This window comes from Motacilla alba, chromosome 2, assembly GCF_015832195.1.
Source record: "Motacilla alba alba isolate MOTALB_02 chromosome 2, Motacilla_alba_V1.0_pri, whole genome shotgun sequence".
In the NCBI taxonomy this organism is placed as follows: domain Eukaryota; kingdom Metazoa; phylum Chordata; class Aves; order Passeriformes; family Motacillidae; genus Motacilla; species Motacilla alba.
The window spans coordinates 7,273,528-7,287,583 of NC_052017.1; the positions used below are offsets into that span (position 1 = coordinate 7,273,528).

The window sequence follows — 14,056 nt, forward strand, 5'->3', positions numbered from 1 at the left end:
AGCTTTCTCTCTGTATCAGAACATTTGTGCCCACACAGCTCCACGTGGCTTCACTTCAGCTCTGCAGGGAGGGACACGAGCCCCTGAGCAAAGGCTGCTGCAAATGGCAAACAAAGGCAAATAATCCTCCTCCATGATTCATGTGTAGCCACAGGATGTGCTCGTGGAGACGAGGCTGCCGAGCTGGAATTTGGACTCAGCTCAGGGGAGGCTCTGACATTGTGTTGATTTCTGCAAAGCACCCAGAATTCTCCCAGCCCACACAGATGTTTTATTACTGTATATTAATATGCATTATTGAAATACCACTGGAAGGCCAGGAACAATTTAGGCTGTATTGTGCTGGCATGAATAAAAATTTACACTAGGCAACAGATATGGCCCCCAAGGGACCTTTGTCAAAGAAACAACATGGACCATTCAGGAGAGGTGGGCAGAAATAAGAAGTACTGAGGGGAAAGGGAAACAAGTAACTACTAATGAGATAAATGCAAGCTAGTATCAGGTGTGAAATAATTCCAACTAAATGCAGAATTTATTCAATAACGATTGTTATCTTGGTGAGCTGCTCTCTCCAAGAAGACAAGTATGGGAGTGAGGGTATCAGTGTTTATAAGCATTATTGAGATCCTGCATGTGTGGCAGTGCTTTTGACTTCCTCCAAATGCAGTTGAGACAAAAAACTTTTTGGAGCCAGATGAAAATGTCACCAGGAAGCTTAATTTTCCAAGATGTGTTGCAAATATACATGATCTAAGTTGTAGCTCAATGCTATTAAGTGCAGAGGAGATGTCTTTTTAAAAAAAGAATTACTCATATAATAAAGACAAATCAAACAATGACATTCAGCTGGGAATTTTTTTTGGTCAATGCTAATTTTAGAAGTACCCATAAAAACACATTTTGTTTTCTTTGATTTTCATCCCTTTATGAAGAGCTAAAGTGAGAACCATAAAATTTGCAGTGGTGGGGCTTTGAATTCTGCATCACTGTTGGGCTGTCACAGTTTGCATGCTTTTATACAAGGCTCTCCTGCTGTCTTCAGCCCAAGGGAAACAATCCACTGTAGGAAGCATTTTAAATGGTCATATAAACACAGAATAAAATTCAATTTATCCTATATATAGGTATGTTTATACTTGAATTAAAAAAAAAAAGAATTTGAAAATCAAGGATTCCAGCTTTTGATTTCTCCTTTTGAAGAACTACAAAAAGTTGGTTGTGCTGTGTCTTATTTTATTAAAAGGCATTCCAGGCTGCTTGATCTATTCCAAAGATCTTCCTTTACTGAAAATTTTACGTGACCTTGAAAGATGTTATAATACAAGAAATTAAATAGAGTTTAATATTTTCATGGGTTATTCATTGTAGCCACCATGCAGCAGAAGGAGCTGTATCAAGTAGGTGAGACAGGATAATGGAATAGGAAGCAACCATTTTAAGTCTTTGCTTTTCAGAAAGGGGCATAACTAAATAGTGTGGAGATAAAATTAAAGTGCCTTGGTGTGTGAAAAGGTTAAGAATAATGTATATGTCTATGTGTGGGCTTGTACATATATTTTTGTGTTTTTCATGAAGCATTATAGAAATAACCGCTCTAATTTCCTGTTCCCCATATATTATACACAGGATTTCTGCATAGAGAATCCTAATTCTAAATAGTGTAGATCATAATTTAAACTTATTTTCAGTTTTTTGCCATAAATTCAGGACATCAATTTTAAATACTCTGCTGGCTACTTACTGTTTGTTAATAAGTTTTTTTCAGGTGTAAGGTGACTTTACAAGATGTATTTTGATTCAAGAAGGAAGCTCTTTTGGTAGTGTGGATTTCAGAGGCAGCAGTTGTTGGCCTCAGGGCACTCATTGAGCTGGCAGTTCTGAACCAGTTGTGATTAGGTGCATGTGAGAATGATGTTTTGCATCTCTGTGTACAGAATATTGTTGAAGATTATTTTTCCCCCCAGCATATTTAGATAAGAGAGTTCTTTTTTTTTCCTCACTCAGTAGTGATGCTCTCAGTTTTAAGTGCTGGCATTTTATTCTTCCCTTCTGAAAAAAACTTATGACTATTCCGTGCCATCTCTCAGTAAAAAAGAATTTGATGTTTCTATCTGTTGATGGATTATTTCTTGATCAAGCAAGTCAGCATTATGAAGGTTGAAATATTATCCTATTTTACTAAGAGCAAACAAGGGGACACCTCTTAACCTTAAATGAAAGTACTCTTAACCTTAGTACACAAAGATAAATACACATTGCCCGCCTTTCCTGGGAAGCAGATAAATAAATACAACTCTCTGAACTGAGATTAGCCCTTAAATTTCATCATAAAATCAGAACTGAAATTATGGACATTTCCCAAGAACATAAATATACTGAAATACTCCTTTGGTGAGCCTGCAGTATCTACTTTTTATTGAAGTAAATAATGTTACTAAATCGTTTGAAATATTCATTCAATTTGGGAGTTTTAAGCTATCCCATACAGGGCCAGGTTTTCTGCTTATCTAATCCTGCCTGCTCTCTAAGGCATAGCTCTTTATACTGAAATGTGCTGCTATCAAAGAGTCCTGCCTGTTCTGGGTTCCTCCTACTTGTCTGTGGAGCACAAATGCATCTCTCTGAGGTTAAAAGTGTTAGTGTGAGTTGGAAATAGGGTACCCACTCAGCTAGAGCATTGTTCTGATCCTCAATATAGAAACTGAGGCTCACTTTGTTGTTTTGTTCAGTTTGATTTCACTTCACCGGAGTTTAAAAGTACTAGGGGAATTTTGTCAGTGCCCTATTTCAAGGAAATCTTATTAATCACTTTCAGTCATGCTGCATAGTCTCCTGCTGTGTATTGTTGCTGAAGAAGGAAATTCCAGACTGATCTTTTCATTAAAGATTGCAGAAAGCTGGACTGGTACTACTTGCAAATATTGAATTGAGGGAGGTTATATGTGCACCTTTTCATAATGTGCACCTCATTGTAAGAGAAAAGTTATTCCATGTTCGTGTTCTGTCTGCACTGAGGGTTATGTCACATGAAAGCAGCAGCTCAGGAAGTTACCTGCAGAGAATATTTGCCTTAAGAAAGCACTGTAGGTTTGTTTTTTTTTTTTTGGTTTTTTTTTTTTGCTGTCTCATATTATGTTGTAAACTTGCAAAATATAGGGAGTCAAGTTCTCAGCTGTTTCTTGTAAAATTTGACATTTTTAATGTGGTTAATGAATGAAAACCAAGGTGCACCAGCACCATGAGAGCATCCCCTCTGTGAATGACCTCTGCATTTCTATCATTGCCTTCACCCTTTGACATCCAGATCTCTGTCTTCACCCTTTCTTATTCACAGGCTTTATATTCTTAAAACAGAATTCTAAATCTTCTTGTGCAGAATAGCATAAGAAAATATCTCAGTTAAAACTTTGGATTTTCCTTCCAGGTGGGAATTGTGTTACCTTTTGAGGGGGCTGTTTTATGGACCAGTAGTGGCCCAAAGACTACAGACTCGGGGTACACTTCCAGGCACCACAGTTGGGGAATCCATGCGCCAAGCTATAATTTAATGAGTCAGACCTTATAAAAAGTTTCTTCCTCTAATGTCACAGGATGAGACATCTCAAAATCTTCTGAAAATATAGTTCAGCCTGCCATCACTTAGGATAGCTATCTTGCTCTCCTATTCATCTAAATGACATGAAAGATAGGGATTTTGTTTCAACTTATAGGTGGTTATGTATTTGCAGTCTCCTGATTCATTGCTCATATTGATACATGACACGAGTTGATAGTTGAAATGTATTTTAAATCCCATTTTATTTGCAATATATTCTAAGTATAGCACTTAATGCAGTGTTTCACAGTGATTCAGAACAGAGACAAGTGACTCAGAATCAGGGAGAAGTAACTAATTTTTTTTGACTGCTCTTGAAGGCATTTCTGTCACAAGGAGATACTGGGAAAGAATGCAAATATTGCATCATAAGAGCACAAATTAAGCCAGAGAAAGAAAAATGGAGTGCTGCAATGGAAAGTAATGATACTCTGGATTGGATAGAAGATAAGAAGCCTGTAGAAGAGATAAAAGCTGCTTTTGGCATGCTCCAACATGATGTTGGAGACATAGAAACTACAGCCTCAGGGATTTAAAGAATAAAGAATTTAGAGAGCAGTAGTTACAGAACAGTATTGAAAGGGAAAAGAATTAAAAGTTTCTTAGTGAAGACAGATATAACCAATTTGTTCTAAATTCTTGCTGATTTAAAGTTTATGTAGTACTTATCAAGAATTTTTTTGATGTAAATTGGGTGGTGTGTCCTTGCTTAGCATTTGAAACATTGCATAAACTACAATACTTTTGAATATCTTATATAACTACTGAAAGTTGTCTCAGTTTTTCGGTACTTCTTGCAAGATGGTTTGCTTGGCTTGTTGAAGCAGGACTTTTTTATTGAAATCTCGTGGAAGCTTCTAGAATTCTTACACATGAATGAAGTGTAAAGTCTCACTTAATTTGTCTTGTGTTTTTTTCCTCTGTCTACCGAGTTCACTTTCCTTCCTGACTGAGTTTAATGAAGTTGCTGTCCTTAGGGAACATTGATATTAATGCTGTGTACTGCTCAGGGGCCCCAGGCAGGACTGGTGCATGGTGCTGTGCAAACACTCAGATATCAGCGTGACCCCCAGTGTCATCTTGCCAGATTTATTGCTTTATTTCACACACGCAGCAACTTCAGCTAAAAAGTGTTTTCTTTGAAGCCTCGTTGTGGTGGCCTAATTACTGCACAGCAGCAAGAAGGGCAGCCCCTCGAACCCCACAGAGCTGGAACTAAATAGCTGTGACCATTAAAAATATTATGTCATGTCTATCCCTGTCCTTGAGTTATGCAGAATCATGCAGGAATAAGAGCAACAGGTTCTCCTCTATCAGCCTTGACAGCTCAGCTTTCTGGAGTGCAGGGGGTAGATTTAGTTTTTCTGGATCACCTGGTTTACTGCTGTATTACTGCAGGGATCACCACATCGTGTGATGAAGGGGACAGAAAAAATATCCTCCTAATATCAAACAGATACCAAGGTCTTGCCAGAGCTGTCAGTCTCCACTTTAATAAAATAGTGTGGAGCACAGAAGTGCTGGAAAGGAAAAGCCAGTTCTCTACACACTTTTGCTTCAGTGGGAGAAGAGGAATTTTACAGAGGCATGTTACAGAGCTGTGTAACCCCTGCCCTACACTCACAGCAGCCTGGCCCAGCCATGTGGGACCCCAGTGCCTGGCAAGGCATCATGGTGCTGGGACAGACTCACAGCTCTTGCAAAGGTCAGCCTGGAGCTGGACAACTGCTCTGGTGCTAGAGTGACAATGGCATCCTGTCTGTCATTCTCTAGATGCAGGATCGATAAAGAAAAGAGCTAGAGGGCCCTAATTAGAAAAATACAAAGATAAATCTGATATGCAGGCGGAATTAATTTTCATTAATTTAAATTCATTCTTTAAATTTTAAGTTAATTAATTTTAATACTATTGTTTCTATTAGGAGATCTGGCTGCTGCAGGCAATCGTTGTGATCACCTCTGCAACACACTTGCAGAGGGAAAAGTACTCTTCCAGGATTAATGTATGAAAATTGGACTGTCACTTTCTATTCCTGTTTCCAATTTTATCACTGATTATTAGAGTAGCCTTGGTAAGATCACTTGTTCACCCTGGACATTTCACTTTTTCCCCTAAAAAGATTCTATTAGGTAGCTTTTAGTTCCCAGGAGTGATGTAGGTTCAGCTTCACCAAGTAAATGTGTTGTGAAATCACTAGATTAAAACAGGTTACCAGAGCAGGGTATTGTTAAACTATTTCCCTGCTCATCTGAGAAGTTAAAAACAGAGTGCCAATGAGTTTTTGTTGTTCTGCTGTGACACTGGAATTATCTTACCACTGTTGCATGGCCAACTCAAAGGCCATGTCTCCCTACTGCAGGAAAGACTTGACAAGCCTTCCCTGCTCTGAGGGTCTCCAGGCATTTCAGTTGTTCTTTTCTGGGTTAGATATTCACAAGAGACTTCACTTGAGCAGGAGGGACTTGATGTAATGGAATAGTTTATCATGCTGTTTTGAGGGGAAAATTTCCTCAAACTCTAGTCTCACACTCAAGAGGTGTGTTTTGTGGCTTTGGTAACTGCAGCTGGAAGGTTTGCAGTGAGCACACACTGTGTGTGTGTTTCTGCTTTCCTGCCTCAAGTGAGCTTGATGAAATACTCCCCATTATTCACCTCTCAATCAGATTTATTTCCTCATTCAGGCTAAGCAGTGTTCAGTGTGCTCCACAGTCAGATGTGGTGAACAGTCATTGTTCAGTACATATCCACTTCTTCAGTTTTGGTTCATGTACCTCTGTATTTTCTTGGTTTTGTTTCACTAAGGTCAACAAGAAGGCGATGGGAAAACAGAAGAGGAAAATGTCTCTGTGATTGTGCACAATGATTTCTGGCCATTTGTTTTTGTTTGTCTGAGATCAGACTACGACATTTAAGCCTTTTTTTGGTTTAGAAAGGAGTATTAAAACCCATCAATGGGTGTTTTCTCACTTGACACCAGCACAAAGTCAGCACAAGCTGCATGTAACAGGTGGAAAGACCAGTTCAGCATTTCCCTGCCCTTACCTCCTCCATCTGAATATGGCACTGAGTCCCCAGATTCACAGAGTTTTGGTGTCACCCACATGCTGGTGTTCTCCATGCCTGTGAAGGTTTGGGGGCAACCAGAAAATAAGGTCTGTGTGTGGACCTGAGGGAAATCAAGCCTGTGTGAAACTGGACTGTGATGCTCCACAGAGGATCTGCTCTTTCACAGAGATCACTCACCAGTCAGCTTTGCTCAAGCTTTGCCACCTTTTCCATTTGTGCAGGGGAACTGTGTCTCTCTTGCAAGCTGGTTATTGATGCTTTCTGTCTTTCAACTACTGTCTTTTATTTTATAGGCCTTTTCTCTGTTCTAAACAGATGAGGTATACCCAAAATGCCATTTTCAAATGTCCTGCCCCAGGAAGTAGGATCTTTAAAGATGGATCTTCTGAGATGCTGGAGCCCATAAGCTTCCCTAGAGTTTTGTGTCTGACCTTTACAGCTCACTTTCTGAGCAGGTATTCAGAAGATGTGGGTTTTTATAGTCTCCAGTGTCAGTAGCAGCTCTGATTGCTGATTATTGTGATGAGGCCTAAAAATCATTTCTCTTGCACTTCATTTTCACAATCCTGAACAATGACAGGTCAGGGGGTGCTTTGGTTCTCTAGAGAGTAACTTCTGTAATGTGAGCTCAATTATTTGACAGGGTACTTCACACATCCCTAGAAACTGGCCTGGAGGGGGGGATAGAAAAGGTGCCTCTAATAATTTAGGAGTCAGTTTGGTGAGTCAGGTTCATTCATCCAGGGAGGACCTGCCCTTCAGGCAGTGAATCTCCTGTATGATACTCCTGAGTAGCTACAGCATATGGATTGCAATAGCAGAGAGGAAAGCAAACCAGAATTATAGACTTATTGAAGTTGGGAGCATGCAAAGAGCATCTTGGCATGGTGCAACCTGGTTCCAAGTCAAGAATATCAACCTTCTCAGGCTCTTGAATTTTTGCAAAGCAAAATTGTTATTACTACAAGTTTTCCATGGTCTTTCCCAGAGCCAGATTTGGCCATAAATTTACAGGCTGGCTTTGGATTCTGGTGTCTCTGTAAGATGTTTCAGCACCTCCTGCCTGGGACACATCCTTTTTCTGCATGGTGTGAGGAGCTTTGGGTGCAGGGTGCTGCTTTACTGGAAGGACTGGAATGCTTGGATACAACTGCAGAGCAGATGCAACCAAGCAGCTGAGCTTCTCTGAACATGTGGGACCTCTTGTCCTCGCAGTGCAGCGCAGCTCACCAGCAGCTGAAGGGCTGATCACAGCCTGCATCTGGCCCTGGGGAGGGGAGTGGCAGAGACTGCAGGGATCTGACTGCAAGGTGGGATACAGGAGGGTGATTTCATACTGAATGTCTTGAGCTTACCAGTACTGGTAACCCTTTTGGTTACAGCTGAATGATGTGGCAGTCTGGTTGAGTGGGACACCTTGCAGCTTTACAGGAGTTCTGGTGTGTCTGGGGTACTTTTGTGCCTCTCTGGAGACCCACAGGGTATCTCTTGCAAAAACATATTTCTAACAGAACTACAGGTGTGCAGTGAGCTAGAAAAATGTTTGCATAACCTTGATATGTCTATGTAAGAATTAGCTTTTACGTCTGGTAAATAAAATACTGTGTAAACTTTCTGTGACCAAAGGATGACATTAACACAAAATGAATTGTAATTAATCTTAGTTAACTGCTAATTACCTGTAAAATCTGATTAAAGGGAAAACTAAATTTGCCTGCAGTAATTAGTGTTTCAATATGAAGTCTATGTCCATGTAAATATGTCTAGTTCTCTGTGTTAATTTATCACCACTGTTATTTATGAGCTTTTTTTTTTTTCTTTCTGTGAAGGTTACAGAGAATGAAGGACAAAATTAGAATAATGAATCCTTGTTTATTAGCACAGCAACAGAACAATTACTTTGTAGACATTTTATAAACTCCAACATTATGGTATTGTCAGAGAAACTTAGTGTTTCAAACATATTAGCATAGAAATAGGCTTGTTTCTTATTATTTCAAATAGTTCTGCTTGCACTGGTTTGTCATTCAGCTGTCAGTAGAAAGGCAACAAACATTCAGAGAGAACTGACCCCAAGAAAGGACTGGCCATTCTGCTATTCATTGACAAATGGATTTTGAAATATTCACATAATGAAATCCCCAGAACAAATGGACTTGAAGAGCTGATAGGGATTTGTAAAGCAACATCAAATCACAGATGGATGTCCCGAGTGAATTTTCAGTGAGGATAGCAGGGAAGTATATATCCAGTTAGAATGTGATTGAAAGGAGTAGGACATGTAATTCTTCAGCCTGACAAGTAGCAAGTTATTTCTCTGGTTTTTTTTAGCAAAAATACATTAACTACCTTGTCCTCCATCAAATTGTCTTGAGAATATTCCTAGGCCAGGAAAAGTTGGTAGCTATCATGTTCAACAGCAAAAAGAGCAATCTATAAAGTGTTCCTTATGGAGAACTCACAAGCCTACACACTTCCACACAACAAGCTTTTACTGAAAACAGCCCCCATGCCTGTGATGGAGTCAGATATTGCTGCATCTGCAGCACTGAGGGGAAAATGCACACAGCCTGTCCCAGCCATCTCAGGACAACTTCCATGCAGCAGGATGCTTTTCCATGGAAATAATTCCATCTTTGACTAAAGGACATGAACAACTCTCTTAAGCAGTCAAATAGAAAATGTCCAGGGGTTTTATGCTTCTGTCCCATAGGGGATACAGAAAATCACTCCATGACTGCCTCCTGAATTGGAAAAATAACACATGCTGACCCTCTCACTTCTATCCTTTAAACACCTCTCCTAAACCTTACCAAACTGATTATCAGAAGCTTGATAGAATAAGGTAGTGTGAGAACAAATAGAAAAGCTGCCAAAATATCTCCAAAGCCTCGACAAAATAAAAGTTCTTGTCAACCAAATAACCAGTGAGCTCCACACATAGAAAAGTTACAGTGATGTATTTTCTCTAGTGTTCCAAATACCCTCCTGGAATTATGTGAGCGAAACAGTGACTTTGCACCAAAATACTTCTCTGCTGATAATTGGACATAGACAGAAAACTGGTACTCAGAGAAGCAGCAAACAGCTACTTTATCTCTGTTTTGCTGAGCTGGGCTCTCAGGGGAGATGTATAAAATACCTTTGAGGAAGGCAATTTGGGATAAAGTGCATAACTTTGCTGGATATTAGAATTACAGACACAACAGCTTCATTTTTATTTTGAATTACATTTTTTTTCTAAGCCTTTCTTCTTGATAAACCCTTTCTGCTTCACTTTCTATCCAGCCGATAAGGAAATGAGCCTTATCACCTCTTCCCTTGATTACCCTTCATGAGCTTTCCTCTCAAGTTGTTCAGCTGATTAACACAACTAAACGAAATTCAGAACAGTGTGTCCTGCTTTGTACTGAGATTGAAGTTTGCTGCCTCTGTTTCAGCCAAAACGCTATCAATTGCTCTATGAAAGCTATTAAAATCTTCAAATCTTGCTAGTTTTATGCAGATAAAACATGGGATTTAGATGTTTACTACAAGGCTACTGGTAGCTCCCTCTTGAAATTGCTGTCTCATGAGAACAAGGGAGCAAAAGTTGGGATAGGTTTTGTCATTCAAGTAGGAACTGGGAGGATATCAAAGCAACTCGCTGGATGTTTCTTTGTTTCTCCCTGGATTAAGGGCATATGAATGTTCTCCTAGAAGATATGTAGCATCATGGTCTACTTACACAAAATTAAGTAAGAAAACTGTAAAAGTTTTCAGCAAGATCTCCAAAGAAAAGCAATTCTGAATTAGGCCTTTAACGCTGTCCTAACCTGCCCAAAGTTTATTGTGTTGATGGTTAATTCCTAAATGATCTCATGACACAAACTATTATATCACCTGTGTGAACCTCCTTGAAAACTTGTAGTGAGACATAAGGCAGAACAGAATTTTTTCCCATACAGAGAAATTGGTAAACCATTCATGTAACTTATGCTTGATGATATCCTTGATTATTTATATTTAGTTTCATAATTTTCAAGATCTAACCATTTGTTACAGAGAATCAAATTCCTTAGAAAGACAAATAGACAATATGCACACAAAACCTCTGAAGAAACAAAGGGGAAAAAAAAAAAAACAGGGAAAATACTCTGGTAAATCCTGGGGCCTGTAACTTTTAGCAGATGTTTTACTGGTGGAAGATTAACTGGACAATGCAGAGAAAACAGTATCTCACACATTGAATCCTCAGTGCTTTGTCTAATTCTTGACTGGGCCAATGTCCTTGAGGAAGCTTCACCTCTCTCTGAAACAGCTATAGAATCATGGAACATAAAACCTTTAAGGCTGAGAAGACTTCTAAGATCATTGAGTCCTGTTAAACCAGCACTGCCAAGTCCACCACTGAACCTTGTTCTCTTGTGCCACATCCAAACTTTTTTTTAACAATTCCAAGAATAGCAATTCTACAGCTTCCCTGGGCAGCCTATTCCACTGTCTGACCACTCCTCCAATGAAAACCGTTTTTTCCCAATATCTAATCTAGACCTCCCTGGTGCAACTTGCTGCCATTTCCATTTTTCTGAACACGTTTTCCTTGGGGGAAAAAGTATTTCACATGGCTACAGCCTCCTTTCCAGGTGGTTGTAGAGAGTGATAAGGTCCCCCTGAGCCTCCTTTTGTCCAGGCTGAGCCCCTCCAGCTCCCTCAGCTGCTCCTCCTCTGTGCTCCAGACCCTTGCCCAGCTCTGTTTCCCTTCTCTGGACAGAGGGCAGCATCTCAAAGCCTCTCCTGTAGTGAGAGGTCCTGTACTGAACAAATATAGCTAAGTCCTTATCTTTTTTCTTTCCATTAATGTTAATTTAGCCAAAAAGAAGTGACTCAGTCTTACAAACCAATGACTCCATTCATTTCTGTAATAGTGTTGACACTGAGTTTGAAGATGGTCAGGTTGAGCATTTATGGGACTGTGTTATTCTATTCCTGTCACCTTTGTTCTTCATTTCTTTCCCACATTCAGTCATTTCATGAAATTCACATAAAACTCTGCTTGTCTGAAAGCTGGGGTGATGCATCAATTGCATTGCCTGAAACTGTGAAAGCACTTTCAGCCAGAGCCTTTTGCAATAGACACAATATTGCAGTGGAAACTGTTTTTACATGTACAAAACATTGCAAGGGCATTGTAACAGACCCTTTGTGGCAGATTTTCAGACTACTGTGCTTGTTCTCATTATGGGATGAGAAGGCATCTCATTCATTTTATTGAGGGGAGCAGGAGGTGAGCTCGATATTTTTTTAAAGAGAAATTCTGTTTGTTTAGAGTTTTTGGGTTTCTTTCCCAGCTGTATTTTTTCTGAAGTGATTTCCTCTGATATTTGATCATACTTAAAATTCACTCATTTGATTGCATTTTTCAGAAACTGTTGCATCAGTGGCTCATATTCAGCAGATAGAAGCCCAGATTATTTTGATCATTAGGTACCAAAGAAACTTCTTCTACTCTTCCCTTGTGTCTTATACAGAAACAGTTGAAAAATTGCATTTCTGCTTTTTCTGCTCTATAGATAATAATTGGTAATTCTGAGAGGCTGAAACACTGATGCTTCTTTTGGCAATGCAGCTCAACAGAAATGCCTACAGAGGTTTTTGGCTATTTGGAGGGCAGGGAGTGTGTCTGTATTTCATTCCGGCAGCGCAGCTCAGTTTCTCTCTAGAAATCCCTGTAGAATACGTGAATTGATGCTTTCATGCCTGCTTGGTTTTGTTCCAGTACTGCTAATACAACCTAGATTTTCTGGAAATGGGAGTTATACAATAGTAGTTTACCACTGTCACAAGTTTCAGCTGCAAGAAATTGTTTATCACTGATTACTCTTGTTGTGCAATCTGTGTACCAGATCAAAACTTCCAGCCAAAATTGTCTAGAAACCAGAGGAAGGGCAAAAAAATCAATTTTTTTGCATGACACCTTCCTGCTCTGTCTTGTAGAGCTTTTAATAATTTTTTTCTGAAACCCTCCAGTCTTCCAGATGAGTTCATTTGGTAGGAAACTGTTATACCCTGGAATAAGAAATACTTATTTCCTCAGAAGATCTAATTCCAGCATACTTGAGTGGGTGGGAGATGCGGGAAACTCTTGAGCCAGAGTTCTGAACTGGACCCTGGCTTGCTGCTGTCTTGCATGCCTGGCCTTGCATCCTTGTGGCTTAAATTCCAACCCGATTCTCCTGTTATGACAATTGAATGTATTAAAACCATTTGAAATACCCCCAGGACATGAGGAAAACTTAGATCATCTCCATGAATAGCAACAACTTGCCTGGCCAGGAACAATTGGGCATTTCACTTGTGGTAGGAAATCCTGATCTCATCGTATTTTTGGCTAACACTGAGAGCTCTATCCATTCATTTTGAAGCACTCTGCTTTAATTTCCCTTCTTTTCTTGAATACTCTGTGTAGCAATGATTTTAGAAACTATTGTCCCAAGTTTTAGAGGATAGGAGCCTTGACTGAAAAAACAACCTCTCCAATGAGTAGATGGTGCTTTATCTCCAGCACTGGGGTAGATCTGTGTCTTTTCCTATGGCCCTGTTGATGAACTTTAGGGATTCACACAGCAGGATGATACTTTGAAATGTATTTGAGAGATAAGATTTGTGAACCTGGCACTCCTACAAAATATTTAGCACCAGGGTGATACACAGAAGTGGACAAATGCATTTGTCATGGGAAAATATGTCTTGTAATGCCAGTGTAATTGAAACACAGCAAAACTGTCATTTATAGGTAAAACTTTTAATCTGAATATGGAAAAGTGTAGATTTGAGAAAAGGGGCAAACCTGCAGGGTTTTTTTTAGCATCTTGCAATAATCAGAAAAGGTAATTTATAGGATCAGGTGAAAAAATGTCTTTTTGTCTCATGGGACAACATGTACCTGATCATTTTTAGATGGTGAAAGGTAAAAGATGAGAAATGACTGAAGCTTTCAGGTGACTTTTCCTGTGGAAAATTTAGGGGCAGTTCCATGGTAATTGAATAGGGTGAAATGTGTTGGTTTTCTAATGATCATTATCAAAGAACTGGTCAAATCCCTAACCAGATTAAAAGGTCTTTGGTTAGTCAGCATTGGCTAAGAGGCTCTAACAGTGCTGTCTTTATGCAGTAAGCATGTGGGGCTTTTGGCACCGGGAAGTAGAGTCGAGCTTTTTTTCCTCCTAGTGTTTGGATTTAGCTCTGATTACTGAGGCTGATTCTTCTTTTATGTAAGAGACAAAAGCAGCCAACGACTCCATCCTTTAAAGCCAAACTGTATAGGAATGACTGGTGATTCTGTGTTGGAAATCAGCAATGGGCTACTGCTTGCTTTAGAACAAAAAATAATATCCTGATAACATCATTGA

At 39.5% G+C, this 14,056-nt stretch overlaps 1 protein-coding gene across 5 annotated transcripts in view; it reads left to right on the top strand.

Moving 5' to 3' along the window:
• DPP6 (dipeptidyl peptidase like 6) overlaps positions 1-14,056 on the top strand; it is a 542,989-nt gene that overhangs the window by 320,613 nt on the left and 208,320 nt on the right. The window lies entirely within an intron of this gene.